The following is a 17,332-nucleotide window of genomic DNA, read 5'->3' as shown; positions in this document are numbered from 1 at the left end:
TACGAATCTTTTTAAAGTGTGCTGCGGAGCTCTGCGAGATTTCTGTGATTTTCTATGATTTTCTGAAATAACACACACTCACTAAACCCTCCGTAAATAACTCAGTTCTTAACGTAAAGACTTAAAACTCAGGATTCTGTAAAGGCATACCCCAATCATGATATGAGTTTATTTATAGCTTCCTGTGCCAACCGGAAGTGCCTTTAATGGTGCCACAGTGGCAGTGTCCATGGGTTAAAAAGGTCAGATCTTTTCAAAACTTCATATGTGTGACTAGGTAACCCTCATGAACTGTAAATCAGTCATTTCTCCCAACAGATGTCAAAGAAAATCTCTCACACGCACACACAGCAAGGATGGAGTGAAAAGTGCGGTTCTCAAAGACACAGAGAGCAGGCAATGGCATAAACATAATAATCTCTAGGCCGTGCCGAGTTCAACGAGATATCCCGCTTGACCGTAGCTCGCTCGATCTAAGCGCAGCGACCATTAGAAAATTAGGCCCAAAATGAAGCCTGCCCCACAACGTCATTTGCTTTTGGGTGACAGTGAGAGAACCGTTAGGGTGAGAAGCACAATTCGACCTCAGGTACGTTCCTAAGGTCCTTCCGATCCGTGCAAGCCTAACGTTGACCGTGTGGCATTAACCCTTAATAGTTAAAAGAAGGTGTTTACTTCAAAGAGTTTGCATTGACTTCTCTCCCCATAGGAATACATTGCCTTTACCCCTAAATTCAACCTGAAGTCTATATGGGTTATGAATGCCGTATGAACCTGTCTTTGGTAACAGTCCATCACGCCAGTTTGAGGTCTACATGTGTTGATTCTAAGCTTCCTGGACCAACCGGAAGTGGTTAAAATCACCCTAAAAGTGTTTTTCCATTACCTGCCTGCAGTTTGATAGACAGTGCATTCAACCCTGTGTAAATCAGTCAATTCTTAACGTAAGGACTTAAAACTCAGGATTCCGTAAAAGCATAGCCCAGTGAGGATAGGTGTTGACTTATAGCTTCCTGTGCCAACCGGAAGTGCCTTAATTGGTGTCTCAGTGGCTGTTTCGAGGGGTTAAAAAAGTCAGATCTGTCCAAAACTTCATATGTGTGATTAGGCAACCCCCATGAACTGTAAATCAGTCATTTTTCCCATAAAATTTCAAAGGAAAACTAAATCACACAGAAACACAACTTGGAAGGAGGGACGTATTGGGGTTTGTAGAGACAGACAGTGCCTCCAATAGTTAGCTTTGTTCGAGCTAAAAAAGAACCGTCAGACCTAGAGTTCCGAAACTTTAGAAACCTGTTCTAGACCTCGGGTCGATAGTGCATGGTGAGTTAGGTGGCTCTAGAAGGATCTCGGACCGAGAAATAGCCTCGTACATTTGCAATGACTTCAATTCATTTTGACCATTACGAAAATGGCGACATTTAGAAAAGTCTCAGAGACACAAGACTAGGTGCATTGAAACCGGCTCGGCCCATAGAGACGGATCCCAACGTTTCGGTCCGATAGCTCATTCAAGGACCCCATAGCAAGGCATGGAAAAAAGTGGATTTTCAGCACCAATTAGGGTTTTACTCGGGCACCGAAGGACCTATCGAGCCGAAACTCGGGATTCGGGGTCGCCTCACATAGGCCTTCACATAATGTCCGACCTGGACCCGCAGCTAGAACGTAACTATGTGTTTTACGTTTTTATTATGTTTTAAACTAAAGGCGCTGTGAATTATGGACCTGCTCTGACATATATGATAGTTGGCTTCTAAATGAGTTGGAAAAAGTGGGTTTGGTGTCAATTGGTATCAGTTTGGTGTCAAAATGACATCTAATGGACTGATGGACACTGACTTGCTAGTTGACTTTTGTACATTTGCAATATGTTTAAACGGAGAGGGACCATCACCAAAATGGCATTCTGAAATCAACACAAAAAATGGCATCACCATAGTCTCCAGACTGTGCCGAGTTCAACGAGACGCCCGCTTGACCGTAGCTCGCTCTGAGTGCAGTGACGTTGAAAAAAGCAGAACGAAAATGAAGCCTGGCCCTCAATGTCATTTGCTTTTATATATGCCATTTAGCAGACGCTTTTATCCAAAGCAACTTACAGTCATGTGTGCATACATTCTACGTATGTGTGGTCCCGGGATCGAACCCACTACCTGGCATTACAAGCGCCATGCTCTACCAACTGAGCTACAGAAGGACAGTGAGTGACAGTGAGAGAACCGTTAGGGTGAGAAGCACAATTCGACCTCAGGTACGTTCCTAAGGTCCTCCCGATCCGTGCAAGCCTAACCTTGACCCTGTGGCATTAACCCTTAACAGTTAAAAGAAGGTGTTTACATCAAAGAGTTTGCATTGACTTCTCTCCCCATAGGAATACATTGCCTGCACCTCTAAATTCAACCTGAAGCCTATGTGGGTTATGAATGCCTTATGAACCTGTCTTCTATGACAGTCCATCAGACCACTATGAGGTCTACCTGTGTCGATTCTAAGCTTCCTGGAGCAACCGGATGTGGTTAGATTGACCCAAAAGGAGTTTTGATGTACATAACCTTCAAAGGTGAAAATGACTGCATTCAACACTGTGTAGATCATAGATCAGTCAATTCTTAACTTAAAGACGTAAAACTCAGGATTCTGTAAGTGTTTATGTCAATCAAGACATGGGTGTACTTATAGCTTCCTGTGCCAACCGGAAGTGCCTTTAATGATGTCACAGTGGCAGTTTCCAAGGGTTAAAAAGGTCAGATCTTTTCAAAACTTCATATGTGTGACTAGGTAACCCTCATGAACTGTAAATCAGTCATTTCTCCCAACAGATGTCAAAGAAAAGCTCTCACACGCACACACAGCAAGGCTGGAGTGAAAAAGTGCGGTTCTCAAAGACACAGAGAGCAGGCAATGGCATAAACATAATCTCTAGGCCGTGCCGAGTTCAACGAGATATCCCGCTTGACCGTAGCTCGCTCGGTCTGAGCGCAGCGACCATTAGAAAAGTAGGCCCAAAATGAAGCCTGCCCCACAACGTCATTTGCTTTTGGGTGACAGTGAGAGAACCGTTAGGGTGAGAAGCACAATTCGACCTCAGGTATGTTCCTAAGGTCCTTCCGATCCGTGCAAGCCTAACGTTGACCGTGTGGCATTAACCCTTAATAGTTAAAAGAAGGTGTTTACTTCAAAGAGTTTGCATTGACTTCTCTCCCCATAGGAATACATTGCCTGCACCCCTAAATTCAACCTGAAGTCTATATGGGTTATGAATGCCGTATGAACCTGTCTTTGATAACAGTCCATCAGGCCAGTATGAGGTCTACCTGTGTTGATTCTAGGCTTCCTGGACCAACCGGAAGTGGTTAAAATCACCCTAATAGTGTTTTTCCATTACCTGCCTGCAGTTTGATAGACATAGTGCATTCAACCCTGTGTAAATCAGTCAATTCTTAACGTAAGGACTTAAAACTCAGGATTCTGTAAAAGCATAGCCCATTGAGGATATGTGTTGACTTATAGCTTCCTGTGCCAACCGGAAGTGCCTTAATTGGTGTCTCAGGGGCTGTTTCGAGGGGTTAAAAAGTCAGATCTGTCCAAAACTTCATATGTGTGATTAGGCAACCCCCATGAACTGTAAATCAGTCATTTTTCCCATAAAATTTCAAAGGAAAACTAAATCACACAGACACACAACTTGGAAGGAGGGACGTATTGGGGTTTGTAGAGACAGACAGTGCCTCCAATAGTTAGCTTTGTTCGAGCTAAAAAAGAACCGTCAGACCTAGAGTTCCGAAACTTTAGAATCCTGTTCTAGACCTCAGGTCGATAGTGCGTGGTGAGTTACGTGGCTCTAGACGGTTCTCGGACCGAGAAACAGCTTCGTACATTTGCAATGACTTCAATTCATTTTGACCATTACGAAAATGGCGACATTTAGAAATGTCTCAGAGACACAAGACTAGGTGCATTGCGACCATCTTGGCCCATATAGACAGACCCCAACGTTTCTGTCCGATAGCTCATTCAAGGACCCCGTAGCAAGTCATGGAAAAAAGTGGATTTTCAGCACCAATTAGGGTTTTGCTCGGACACCAAATGACCGATCGAGCCGAAACTTGGGATTCGGTGTCGCCTCAGCTAGGCCTACACGTAACATAAGAAATGGACCCGCAGCTAGAACATAACTATGTGCTTTATGGTTTTTTCATGGTTTGAACCAAAGCCAGTCAATTTCACATTCCTGCAGGATTTTTATAGCATGACAAATTCGTGATGGTACCTGCCCATTGAACCATATTGCAAATGCACAGTGACTTTGCAAAAGTGAGAAAACATAAACAAATGGACATGATGAAATCAACACAACGAGTGATGGAAAGGTACAACTCTCACTGCTCGGCCATGCTGTGTTCATCAGACCAGTCAATTTAGCATTTTTGAGCATGTCAAATTTCATATGGTAAATGCACATTGAAACATATTGCAAATGCACGTGCACTTACAATATGATACTATAGTGAAAAAACATCACCTAACGGAGATGATGAAATCAACACAACGAGTGATGGAAAGGTACAACTATCACTGCTCGGCCATCCTGTGTTCATCAGACCAGTCAATTTAGCATTTTTGAGCATGTCAAATTTCATATGGTAAATGCACATTGAAACATATTGCAAATGCACGTGCACTTACAATATGATACTATAGTGAAAAACATCACCTAACGGAGATGATGAAATCAACACAACGAGTGATAGAAAGGTACAACTCTCACTGCTCGGCCATCCTGTGTTCATCAGGCCAGTCAATTTTGCATTTTTGAGCATGTCAAATTTCATATGGTAAATGCACATTGAAACATATTGCAAATGCACGTGCACTTACAATATGATTCTATAGTGAAAAAACATCACCTAATGGACATGATGAAATCAACACAACGAGTGATGGAAATGTACAACTATCACTGCTCGGCCATCCTGTGTTCATCAGACCAGTCAATTTTGCATTTTTGAGCAAGGTCAAATTTCATATGGTAAATGCACATTGAAACATATTGCAAATGCATGTGCACTTGCAATATGATTCTATAGTGTAAAAACATCACCTAATGGACATGATGAAATCAACACAACGAGTGATGGAAATGTACAACTATCACTGCCCGGCCATCCTGTGTTCCCATAGCAAGCATTAATATCAGAATGACCGGTAAATGCATTTACAAGCATATTTTTTGGGGGGTTACCAGGTGCCTATTTTCAATCACCAGTTGCACAACATGCGTATCCATCAGAATATTTAAAACAGTCCATAAAGCACTCAGGACGGACCCCATAGATAGAGGGCCGTAGTAGGGTACTCCCATAGCGGGCATGGACAATAGGCGTCCCGGTAAATGCATTTACAACCATATTTTTATTTTTGGGTTACCAGTTGCACAACAATGCACGTGCATTTGCAATATGATTCTATAGTGAAAAAACATCACAAAATGGACATGATGAAGTCAATATAATGAGCGATGGAAAGGAGCAACTATCACTGTCAGGCCATCCCGAGTTCATCTGGCCAGTCAATTTTGCATTTCTGCAGGGTTTTTGAGCATGTCAAATTTCATATAGTAATTGTCCATTGAACCATATTGCAAATGCACGTGCACTTGCAATATGATTCTATAGTGAAAAAACATCACAAAATGGACATGATGAAGTCAACACAACGAGTGATGGAAAGGAACAACTATCACTGCCCGGCCATCCCGAGTTCATCAGGCCAGTCAATTTAGCATTTCTGCAGGATTTTTGAGCATGTCAAATTTCTTATGTCATTTGGCCCACAAAAAAATTCCTTATGCACAATTTTAAAAAATATATAAAAAAATATGATAATAAAATTGGACAAAATTATATTCATACAGTTCTTACACATGTGTAATTGACAAAAAAATTGAAAGAATTTCAAAAAACGGTCCAGAAAGCACTTTTTTAAGGGTGTGTGAAGTTTTTTACAAAATTTTGACATTTTTGACTTTTGACTTTTGACTTCCTATGAAATCATATTGAAATTGGACAAAACATAATCCTTATGCGCATGTAAAAAAAAAAAATTATGATAATAAAATTGGACAAAAGTATATTCATACAGTTCTTACACATGTGTAATTGACAAAAAATTGAAAGAATTTCGAAAAACGGTCCAGAAAGCACTTTTTTAAGGGGTGATAAGTTTTTGATAAATTCATTTTTTCAAAATTTTGCTTTTGGACGTTGACTTGGGTTACATTTCCAATATGAAAAACCCTGGTGGAGCGCATTCGCCCCCTGTTGAATTTTTAAAGTGTTAGAACTGGCAATTGCCATATGGCATTTGCAATACACTTTGCATGAATCAACGCCGAATTGGGTGGTATTGGCCAATGTGTATATGGTTTGTCCGATGCCAATGACTTGCCATTCATTTTTGTCCAATACAGGGGGGACTTCCCTTAAATATGTAAAACATGCATATTTAGTCAAAGTTTATGATGTGTATTCCTTGTTAGCTGACGTTATCTGCCGGAGCTAATTCATTTCTCCTGACATTTTAGTAGCATTTTTTGAACGATGTGTCATTGTAAACAGAGATTTATGGATATATATTGCAGATTATTGAAAAAAAAATGAATGTACTGTGTAACATGTTATATTACTGTCATCTGATGAAGATTTCAAAAGGTTAGTGAATTTTTTTTTTTTTTTTTAATCCTGCGTTTGTTGATTGCATATTTTTTCCTACTTGGCTATGCTAATGAGCTATGTCTGCGGTGGTGGTTTGACATAAATATGTGCTATGTTTTCGCCGTAAAACATTTTAGAAATCTGACTTGTTGCCTGGATTCACAACGAGTGTATCTTTAATTCAATACCCTGCATGTGTATTTTAATGAACGTTTGAGTTTTAACTAATACTATTAGCATTTAGCGTAGCATTTCCAGAGCTCTAGATGGGACGCCTGCGTGCCAGGTAGAAGCAAGAGGTTAATATCCATAATTTTACGATTATTTATTTGAATTACGTGCCTTCCAATTTCACTGGAAATTGTCGACAGGTGTCCCACTGACGGGATGCCTAGCCCTAAGACATACACTCCTCCTTTAGTGACAGGACAGTCTCGAACAGAGCTAGTCCAGTTTGTCTCTGTTGATTCTACGTTCGCCAATAGTACGGCGGGTAAGGGGGGTTTTGTCAGGGTGCCCACACGTCAACCTCTCTTACTTTGCCTTTTTCTTTTTCTGAATTTCGGCAATTAAGGGCATGGTCCAGGGTGAGCAGTATGTCCTGCACCTCCAACTCGTTGAAGTAGAAATCTTCATCAAAATCAAGGTTAGTGATCGCTGTTCTGATGTCCAGAACCTATTTTGGGTCATAGGATATGATGGGGAAACATTATGCTCAAAAATGTTACGATCAGTGGAAGAAGAAAAATATGGAGAATTGGTCATCCAGCCTGTAACACAACAGCTATCCATTGCAGCGCTTTTTTATTTATTTATTTTTTACAGTTGATTGTTAATCTATTATCGGTTGAGACTGAGAAGACAACTAACAAAGATGGAGCATTCTCAAGACCATATGAGAAGGTTATGGCATTATGAATTAAGGCAGTGTTTCTCAAACTCTGTCTTCGTTTGGATTGCTTGTGAACAGAGACTCAATCTGAAATGGTATGAATGATTCCTGTAAACACACTATGAATCTCACTGCCGATAGACTGCTGATAGGTACTTATCACAGCGGGAGGTCGTTCCTTCTCTTGCTAGAACAAATGTGGTACCTCCTGTGAGTCGACCCGGTAGCAACGATCCTGACACTTCTACTTGTAAAATCGCAATGCTCGACAGTGGCCAACAATTTGACATTGAGCTAATCAGAGAGCACAAACCCCTGCATCGGGAGCAGGGTTGGGGAGTAACGGATTACATGTAATGGAATAAAACAACTGTAACTGTAATCCGTTACATTACCAGCAAAAATATTTGTAACCGGATTACCAATACTTTTGAAAAGGTTGCTAATTACTTCTAAGATTACTTTCAAATTTAGAAGGGATGTTGGCAGAAAAAAAATATCCATGAAACAATTGCCTGTTTTCTTAATTACCTTTCATAATAACATCAGTAATTAACCGAGTGCTACTTTGATCTTCCCGCCTGAGCAACATACACGGTCACAAAAGAAAACGTATGGTGCACCAACGCAGTGCATATTTTGGATAGCATTTCAAAGAACAAATTGTGATCAAAGAAGAAAAGGGCAGGAATGCAAGCTGTTTGCCCATGGTAAAGCTGCTTTCGACATACAAAGACTTGACTTCAAACCTGAAGAAACACTTGGAGATAAGGATGATGATTGGCAGATGTGGCGTGCTAGCTAGTCTCTAGAGACAGACAGGTTGCCTTGACAATGTTACCAATGTTCCAGCTAACAGTACCAGTCAAAGGTTTGGACACACCTACTCATTCAATGGTTTGTCTTTATTTTTACTATTTTCTACATTGTAGAATAATAGTGAATACATCAAAACTATGACATAATACATATGGAATCATATAGTAACCAAAAACGTGTTCAACAAATCAAAATTGTTTGCGACTTAGAAATATAGCTAGCTTGCTACATTAAAAATAAAAACGTTTTGAAAGCTAGTTGCACTCTGTAACCCAACATAACAATATGCTCACTGTCAGGGTTGCTATGGTTTCAGAGTAACATGCTTCACAAATCAAATTAATTACTTAAAAATCATACAATTTGATTATCTGGATTTTTGTTTTAGATTCCGTCTCTCACAGTTGAAGTGTACCTATGATAAAAAATGACAGACCTTTACATGCTTTGTAAGTAGGAAAACCTGCAAAATCGGCAGTTTATCAAATACGTGTTCTCCCCACTGTATATATATCAATATATATACACATATGCATACATATACATACACATACCTATATAGATAGACCTACATACTTTTTTTAGAATATACCTTTACTATTCCCCACAAACCCTACCACCCTTCCCCCAATTGGAGTGAACTAATAAACAATAGCACTTAGGCTTCTACCTTCAGTTTATACATCCGATACACATTTTACAGACACAATATATTTTACAATAGTAATATTTGGTTTGTTTTTAGTCCTTCCTCTATTTCTGATGTCTATCCATCTATTTGTACATGTGCTATTTCACAGATTTTCTGAACCTATATGTTTTACATTGGTTATCTTGTTATTAGTCCCACCCTTCAGCCCCATTCAACCCCTGCCATCTATCTCTCAACACCATCCATTTTGGAACGGACTGCCGACCGCCGCTGGAAACTCCAGACTGCGGACCACCGCCGGAGACTCCAGACTGCCAACGGAGACTCCGGACTGCGGACCGCCGCCGGAGACTCCGGATTGTCGCCAGAGGCTCCACAATTCGACCTCAGGTACGTTCCTAAGGTCCTTCCGATCCGTGCAAGCCTAACGTTGACCGTGTGGCATTAACCCTTAATAGTTAAAAGAAGGTGTTTACTTCAAAGAGTTTGCATTGACTTCTCTCCCCATAGGAATACATTGCCTTTACCCCTAAATTCAACCTGAAGTCTATATGGGTTATGAATGCCGTATGAACCTGTCTTTGGTAACAGTCCATCACGCCAGTTTGAGGTCTACATGTGTTGATTCTAAGCTTCCTGGACCAACCGGAAGTGGTTAAAATCACCCTAAAAGTGTTTTTCCATTACCTGCCTGCAGTTTGATAGACAGTGCATTCAACCCTGTGTAAATCAGTCAATTCTTAACGTAAGGACTTAAAACTCAGGATTCCGTAAAAGCATAGCCCAGTGAGGATAGGTGTTGACTTATAGCTTCCTGTGCCAACCGGAAGTGCCTTAATTGGTGTCTCAGTGGCTGTTTCGAGGGGTTAAAAAAGTCAGATCTGTCCAAAACTTCATATGTGTGATTAGGCAACCCCCATGAACTGTAAATCAGTCATTTTTCCCTTAAAATTTCAAAGGAAAACTAAATCACACAGAAACACAACTTGGAAGGAGGGACGTATTGGGGTTTGTAGAGACAGACAGTGCCTCCAATAGTTAGCTTTGTTCGAGCTAAAAAGAACCGTCAGACCTAGAGTTCGAAACTTTAGAAACCTGTTCTAGACCTCGGGTCGATAGTGCATGGTGAGTTAGGTGGCTCTAGAAGGATCTCGGACCGAGAAATAGCCTCGTACATTTGCAATGACTTCAATTCATTTTGACCATTACGAAAATGGCGACATTTAGAAAAGTCTCAGAGACACAAGACTAGGTGCATTGAAACCGGCTCGGCCCATAGAGACGGATCCCAACGTTTCGGTCCGATAGCTCATTCAAGGACCCCATAGCAAGGCATGGAAAAAGTGGATTTTCAGCACCAATTAGGGTTTTACTCGGGCACCGAAGGACCTATCGAGCCGAAACTCGGGATTCGGGGTCGCCTCACATAGGCCTTCACATAATGTCCGACCTGGACCCGCAGCTAGAACGTAACTATGTGTTTTACGTTTTTATTATGTTTTAAACTAAAGGCGCTGTGAATTATGGACCTGCTCTGACATATATGATAGTTGGCTTCTAAATGAGTTGGAAAAAGTGGGTTTGGTGTCAATTGGTATCAGTTTGGTGTCAAAATGACATCTAATGGACTGATGGACACTGACTTGCTAGTTGACTTTTGTACATTTGCAATATGTTTAAACGGAGAGGGACCATCACCAAAATGGCATTCTGAAATCAACACAAAAAATGGCATCACCATAGTCTCCAGACTGTGCCGAGTTCAACGAGACGCCCCGCTTGACCGTAGCTCGCTCTGAGTGCAGTGACCTTGAAAAAAAGCAGAACGAAAATGAAGCCTGGCCCTCAATGTCATTTGCTTTTATATATGCCATTTAGCAGACGCTTTTATCCAAAGCAACTTACAGTCATGTGTGCATACATTCTACGTATGTGTGGTCCCGGGGATCGAACCCACTACCTGGCATTACAAGCGCCATGCTCTACCAACTGAGCTACAGAAGGACAGTGAGTGACAGTGAGAGAACCGTTAGGGTGAGAAGCACAATTCGACCTCAGGTACGTTCCTAAGGTCCTCCCGATCCGTGCAAGCCTAACCTTGACCCTGTGGCATTAACCCTTAACAGTTAAAAGAAGGTGTTTACATCAAAGAGTTTGCATTGACTTCTCTCCCCATAGGAATACATTGCCTGCACCTCTAAATTCAACCTGAAGCCTATGTGGGTTATGAATGCCTTATGAACCTGTCTTCTATGACAGTCCATCAGACCACTATGAGGTCTACCTGTGTCGATTCTAAGCTTCCTGGAGCAACCGGATGTGGTTAGATTGACCCAAAAGGAGTTTTGATGTACATAACCTTCAAAGGTGAAAATGACTGCATTCAACACTGTGTAGATCATAGATCAGTCAATTCTTAACTTAAAGACGTAAAACTCAGGATTCTGTAAGTGTTTATGTCAATCAAGACATGGGTGTACTTATAGCTTCCTGTGCCAACCGGAAGTGCCTTTAATGATGTCACAGTGGCAGTTTCCAAGGGTTAAAAAGGTCAGATCTTTTCAAAACTTCATATGTGTGACTAGGTAACCCTCATGAACTGTAAATCAGTCATTTCTCCCAACAGATGTCAAAGAAAAGCTCTCACACGCACACACAGCAAGGCTGGAGTGAAAAAGTGCGGTTCTCAAAGACACAGAGAGCAGGCAATGGCATAAACATAATCTCTAGGCCGTGCCGAGTTCAACGAGATATCCCGCTTGACCGTAGCTCGCTCGGTCTGAGCGCAGCGACCATTAGAAAAGTAGGCCCAAAATGAAGCCTGCCCCACAACGTCATTTGCTTTTGGGTGACAGTGAGAGAACCGTTAGGGTGAGAAGCACAATTCGACCTCAGGTATGTTCCTAAGGTCCTTCCGATCCGTGCAAGCCTAACGTTGACCGTGTGGCATTAACCCTTAATAGTTAAAAGAAGGTGTTTACTTCAAAGAGTTTGCATTGACTTCTCTCCCCATAGGAATACATTGCCTGCACCCCTAAATTCAACCTGAAGTCTATATGGGTTATGAATGCCGTATGAACCTGTCTTTGATAACAGTCCATCAGGCCAGTATGAGGTCTACCTGTGTTGATTCTAGGCTTCCTGGACCAACCGGAAGTGGTTAAAATCACCCTAATAGTGTTTTTCCATTACCTGCCTGCAGTTTGATAGACATAGTGCATTCAACCCTGTGTAAATCAGTCAATTCTTAACGTAAGGACTTAAAACTCAGGATTCTGTAAAAGCATAGCCCATTGAGGATATGTGTTGACTTATAGCTTCCTGTGCCAACCGGAAGTGCCTTAATTGGTGTCTCAGGGGCTGTTTCGAGGGGTTAAAAAAGTCAGATCTGTCCAAAACTTCATATGTGTGATTAGGCAACCCCCATGAACTGTAAATCAGTCATTTTTCCCATAAAATTTCAAAGGAAAACTAAATCACACAGACACACAACTTGGAAGGAGGGACGTATTGGGGTTTGTAGAGACAGACAGTGCCTCCAATAGTTAGCTTTGTTCGAGCTAAAAAAGAACCGTCAGACCTAGAGTTCCGAAACTTTAGAATCCTGTTCTAGACCTCAGGTCGATAGTGCGTGGTGAGTTACGTGGCTCTAGACGGTTCTCGGACCGAGAAACAGCTTCGTACATTTGCAATGACTTCAATTCATTTTGACCATTACGAAAATGGCGACATTTAGAAATGTCTCAGAGACACAAGACTAGGTGCATTGCGACCATCTTGGCCCATATAGACAGACCCCAACGTTTCTGTCCGATAGCTCATTCAAGGACCCCGTAGCAAGTCATGGAAAAAAGTGGATTTTCAGCACCAATTAGGGTTTTGCTCGGACACCAAATGACCGATCGAGCCGAAACTTGGGATTCGGTGTCGCCTCAGCTAGGCCTACACGTAACATAAGAAATGGACCCGCAGCTAGAACATAACTATGTGCTTTATGGTTTTTTCATGGTTTGAACCAAAGCCAGTCAATTTCACATTCCTGCAGGATTTTTATAGCATGACAAATTCGTGATGGTACCTGCCCATTGAACCATATTGCAAATGCACAGTGACTTTGCAAAAGTGAGAAAACATAAACAAATGGACATGATGAAATCAACACAACGAGTGATGGAAAGGTACAACTCTCACTGCTCGGCCATGCTGTGTTCATCAGACCAGTCAATTTAGCATTTTTGAGCATGTCAAATTTCATATGGTAAATGCACATTGAAACATATTGCAAATGCACGTGCACTTACAATATGATACTATAGTGAAAAAACATCACCTAACGGAGATGATGAAATCAACACAACGAGTGATGGAAAGGTACAACTATCACTGCTCGGCCATCCTGTGTTCATCAGACCAGTCAATTTAGCATTTTTGAGCATGTCAAATTTCATATGGTAAATGCACATTGAAACATATTGCAAATGCACGTGCACTTACAATATGATACTATAGTGAAAAAACATCACCTAACGGAGATGATGAAATCAACACAACGAGTGATAGAAAGGTACAACTCTCACTGCTCGGCCATCCTGTGTTCATCAGGCCAGTCAATTTTGCATTTTTGAGCATGTCAAATTTCATATGGTAAATGCACATTGAAACATATTGCAAATGCACGTGCACTTACAATATGATTCTATAGTGAAAAAACATCACCTAATGGACATGATGAAATCAACACAACGAGTGATGGAAATGTACAACTATCACTGCTCGGCCATCCTGTGTTCATCAGACCAGTCAATTTTGCATTTTTGAGCAAGGTCAAATTTCATATGGTAAATGCACATTGAAACATATTGCAAATGCATGTGCACTTGCAATATGATTCTATAGTGTAAAAACATCACCTAATGGACATGATGAAATCAACACAACGAGTGATGGAAATGTACAACTATCACTGCCCGGCCATCCTGTGTTCCCATAGCAAGCATTAATATCAGAATGACCGGTAAATGCATTTACAAGCATATTTTTTGGGGGGTTACCAGGTGCCTATTTTCAATCACCAGTTGCACAACATGCGTATCCATCAGAATATTTAAAACAGTCCATAAAGCACTCAGGACGGACCCCATAGATAGAGGGCCGTAGTAGGGTACTCCCATAGCGGGCATGGACAATAGGCGTCCCGGTAAATGCATTTACAACCATATTTTTATTTTTGGGTTACCAGTTGCACAACAATGCACGTGCATTTGCAATATGATTCTATAGTGAAAAAACATCACAAAATGGACATGATGAAGTCAATATAATGAGCGATGGAAAGGAGCAACTATCACTGTCAGGCCATCCCGAGTTCATCTGGCCAGTCAATTTTGCATTTCTGCAGGGTTTTTGAGCATGTCAAATTTCATATAGTAATTGTCCATTGAACCATATTGCAAATGCACGTGCACTTGCAATATGATTCTATAGTGAAAAAACATCACAAAATGGACATGATGAAGTCAACACAACGAGTGATGGAAAGGAACAACTATCACTGCCCGGCCATCCCGAGTTCATCAGGCCAGTCAATTTAGCATTTCTGCAGGATTTTTGAGCATGTCAAATTTCTTATGTCATTTGGCCCACAAAAAAATTCCTTATGCACAATTTTAAAAAATATATAAAAAAATATGATAATAAAATTGGACAAAATTATATTCATACAGTTCTTACACATGTGTAATTGACAAAAAAATTGAAAGAATTTCAAAAAACGGTCCAGAAAGCACTTTTTTAAGGGTGTGTGAAGTTTTTTACAAAATTTTGACATTTTTGACTTTTGACTTTTGACTTCCTATGAAATCATATTGAAATTGGACAAAACATATTCCTTATGCGCATGTAAAAAAAAAAATTATGATAATAAAATTGGACAAAAGTATATTCATACAGTTCTTACACATGTGTAATTGACAAAAAATTGAAAGAATTTCGAAAAACGGTCCAGAAAGCACTTTTTTAAGGGGTGATAAGTTTTTGATAAATTCATTTTTTCAAAATTTTGCTTTTGGACGTTGACTTGGGTTACATTTCCAATATGAAAAACCCTGGTGGAGCGCATTCGCCCCCTGTTGAATTTTTAAAGTGTTAGAACTGGCAATTGCCATATGGCATTTGCAATACACTTTGCATGAATCAACGCCGAATTGGGTGGTATTGGCCAATGTGTATATGGTTTGTCCGATGCCAATGACTTGCCATTCATTTTTGTCCAATACAGGGGGGACTTCCCTTAAATATGTAAAACATGCATATTTAGTCAAAGTTTATGATGTGTATTCCTTGTTAGCTGACGTTATCTGCCGGAGCTAATTCATTTCTCCTGACATTTTAGTAGCATTTTTTGAACGATGTGTCATTGTAAACAGAGATTTATGGATATATATTGCAGATTATTGAAAAAAAATGAATGTACTGTGTAACATGTTATATTACTGTCATCTGATGAAGATTTCAAAAGGTTAGTGAATTTTTTTTTATTTTTTATCCTGCGTTTGTTGATTGCATATTTTTTCCTACTTGGCTATGCTAATGAGCTATGTCTGCGGTGGTGGTTTGACATAAATATGTGCTATGTTTTCGCCGTAAAACATTTTAGAAATCTGACTTGTTGCCTGGATTCACAACGAGTGTATCTTTAATTCAATACCCTGCATGTGTATTTTAATGAACGTTTGAGTTTTAACTAATACTATTAGCATTTAGCGTAGCATTTCCAGAGCTCTAGATGGGACGCCTGCGTGCCAGGTAGAAGCAAGAGGTTAATATCCATAATTTTACGATTATTTATTTGAATTACGTGCCTTCCAATTTCACTGGAAATTGTCGACAGGTGTCCCACTGACGGGATGCCTAGCCCTAAGACATACACTCCTCCTTTAGTGACAGGACAGTCTCGAACAGAGCTAGTCCAGTTTGTCTCTGTTGATTCTACGTTCGCCAATAGTACGGCGGGTAAGGGGGGTTTTGTCAGGGTGCCCACACGTCAACCTCTCTTACTTTGCCTTTTTCTTTTTTCTGAATTTCGGCAATTAAGGGCATGGTCCAGGGTGAGCAGTATGTCCTGCACCTCCAACTCGTTGAAGTAGAAATCTTCATCAAAATCAAGGTTAGTGATCGCTGTTCTGATGTCCAGAACCTATTTTGGGTCATAGGATATGATGGGGAAACATTATGCTCAAAAAATGTTACGATCAGTGGAAGAAGAAAAATATGGAGAATTGGTCATCCAGCCTGTAACACAACAGCTATCCATTGCAGCGCTTTTTATTTATTTATTTTTTACAGTTGATTGTTAATCTATTATCGGTTGAGACTGAGAAGACAACTAACAAAGATGGAGCATTCTCAAGACCATATGAGAAGGTTATGGCATTATGAATTAAGGCAGTGTTTCTCAAACTCTGTCTTCGTTTGGATTGCTTGTGAACAGAGACTCAATCTGAAATGGTATGAATGATTCCTGTAAACACACTATGAATCTCACTGCCGATAGACTGCTGATAGGTACTTATCACAGCGGGAGGTCGTTCCTTCTCTTGCTAGAACAAATGTGGTACCTCCTGTGAGTCGACCCGGTAGCAACGATCCTGACACTTCTACTTGTAAAATCGCAATGCTCGACAGTGGCCAACAATTTGACATTGAGCTAATCAGAGAGCACAAACCCCTGCATCGGGAGCAGGGTTGGGGAGTAACGGATTACATGTAATGGAATAAAACAACTGTAACTGTAATCCGTTACATTACCAGCAAAAATATTTGTAACCGGATTACCAATACTTTTGAAAAGGTTGCTAATTACTTCTAAGATTACTTTCAAATTTAGAAGGGATGTTGGCAGAAAAAAAATATCCATGAAACAATTGCCTGTTTTCTTAATTACCTTTCATAATAACATCAGTAATTAACCGAGTGCTACTTTGATCTTCCCGCCTGAGCAACATACACGGTCACAAAAGAAAACGTATGGTGCACCAACGCAGTGCATATTTTGGATAGCATTTCAAAGAACAAATTGTGATCAAAGAAGAAAAGGGCAGGAATGCAAGCTGTTTGCCCATGGTAAAGCTGCTTTCGACATACAAAGACTTGACTTCAAACCTGAAGAAACACTTGGAGATAAGGATGATGATTGGCAGATGTGGCGTGCTAGCTAGTCTCTAGAGACAGACAGGTTGCCTTGACAATGTT

This window comes from Oncorhynchus gorbuscha, linkage group LG10 (genome assembly GCF_021184085.1).
Source record: "Oncorhynchus gorbuscha isolate QuinsamMale2020 ecotype Even-year linkage group LG10, OgorEven_v1.0, whole genome shotgun sequence".
Lineage (NCBI taxonomy): Eukaryota > Metazoa > Chordata > Actinopteri > Salmoniformes > Salmonidae > Oncorhynchus > Oncorhynchus gorbuscha.
This window is presented reverse-complemented; position numbering follows the sequence as displayed.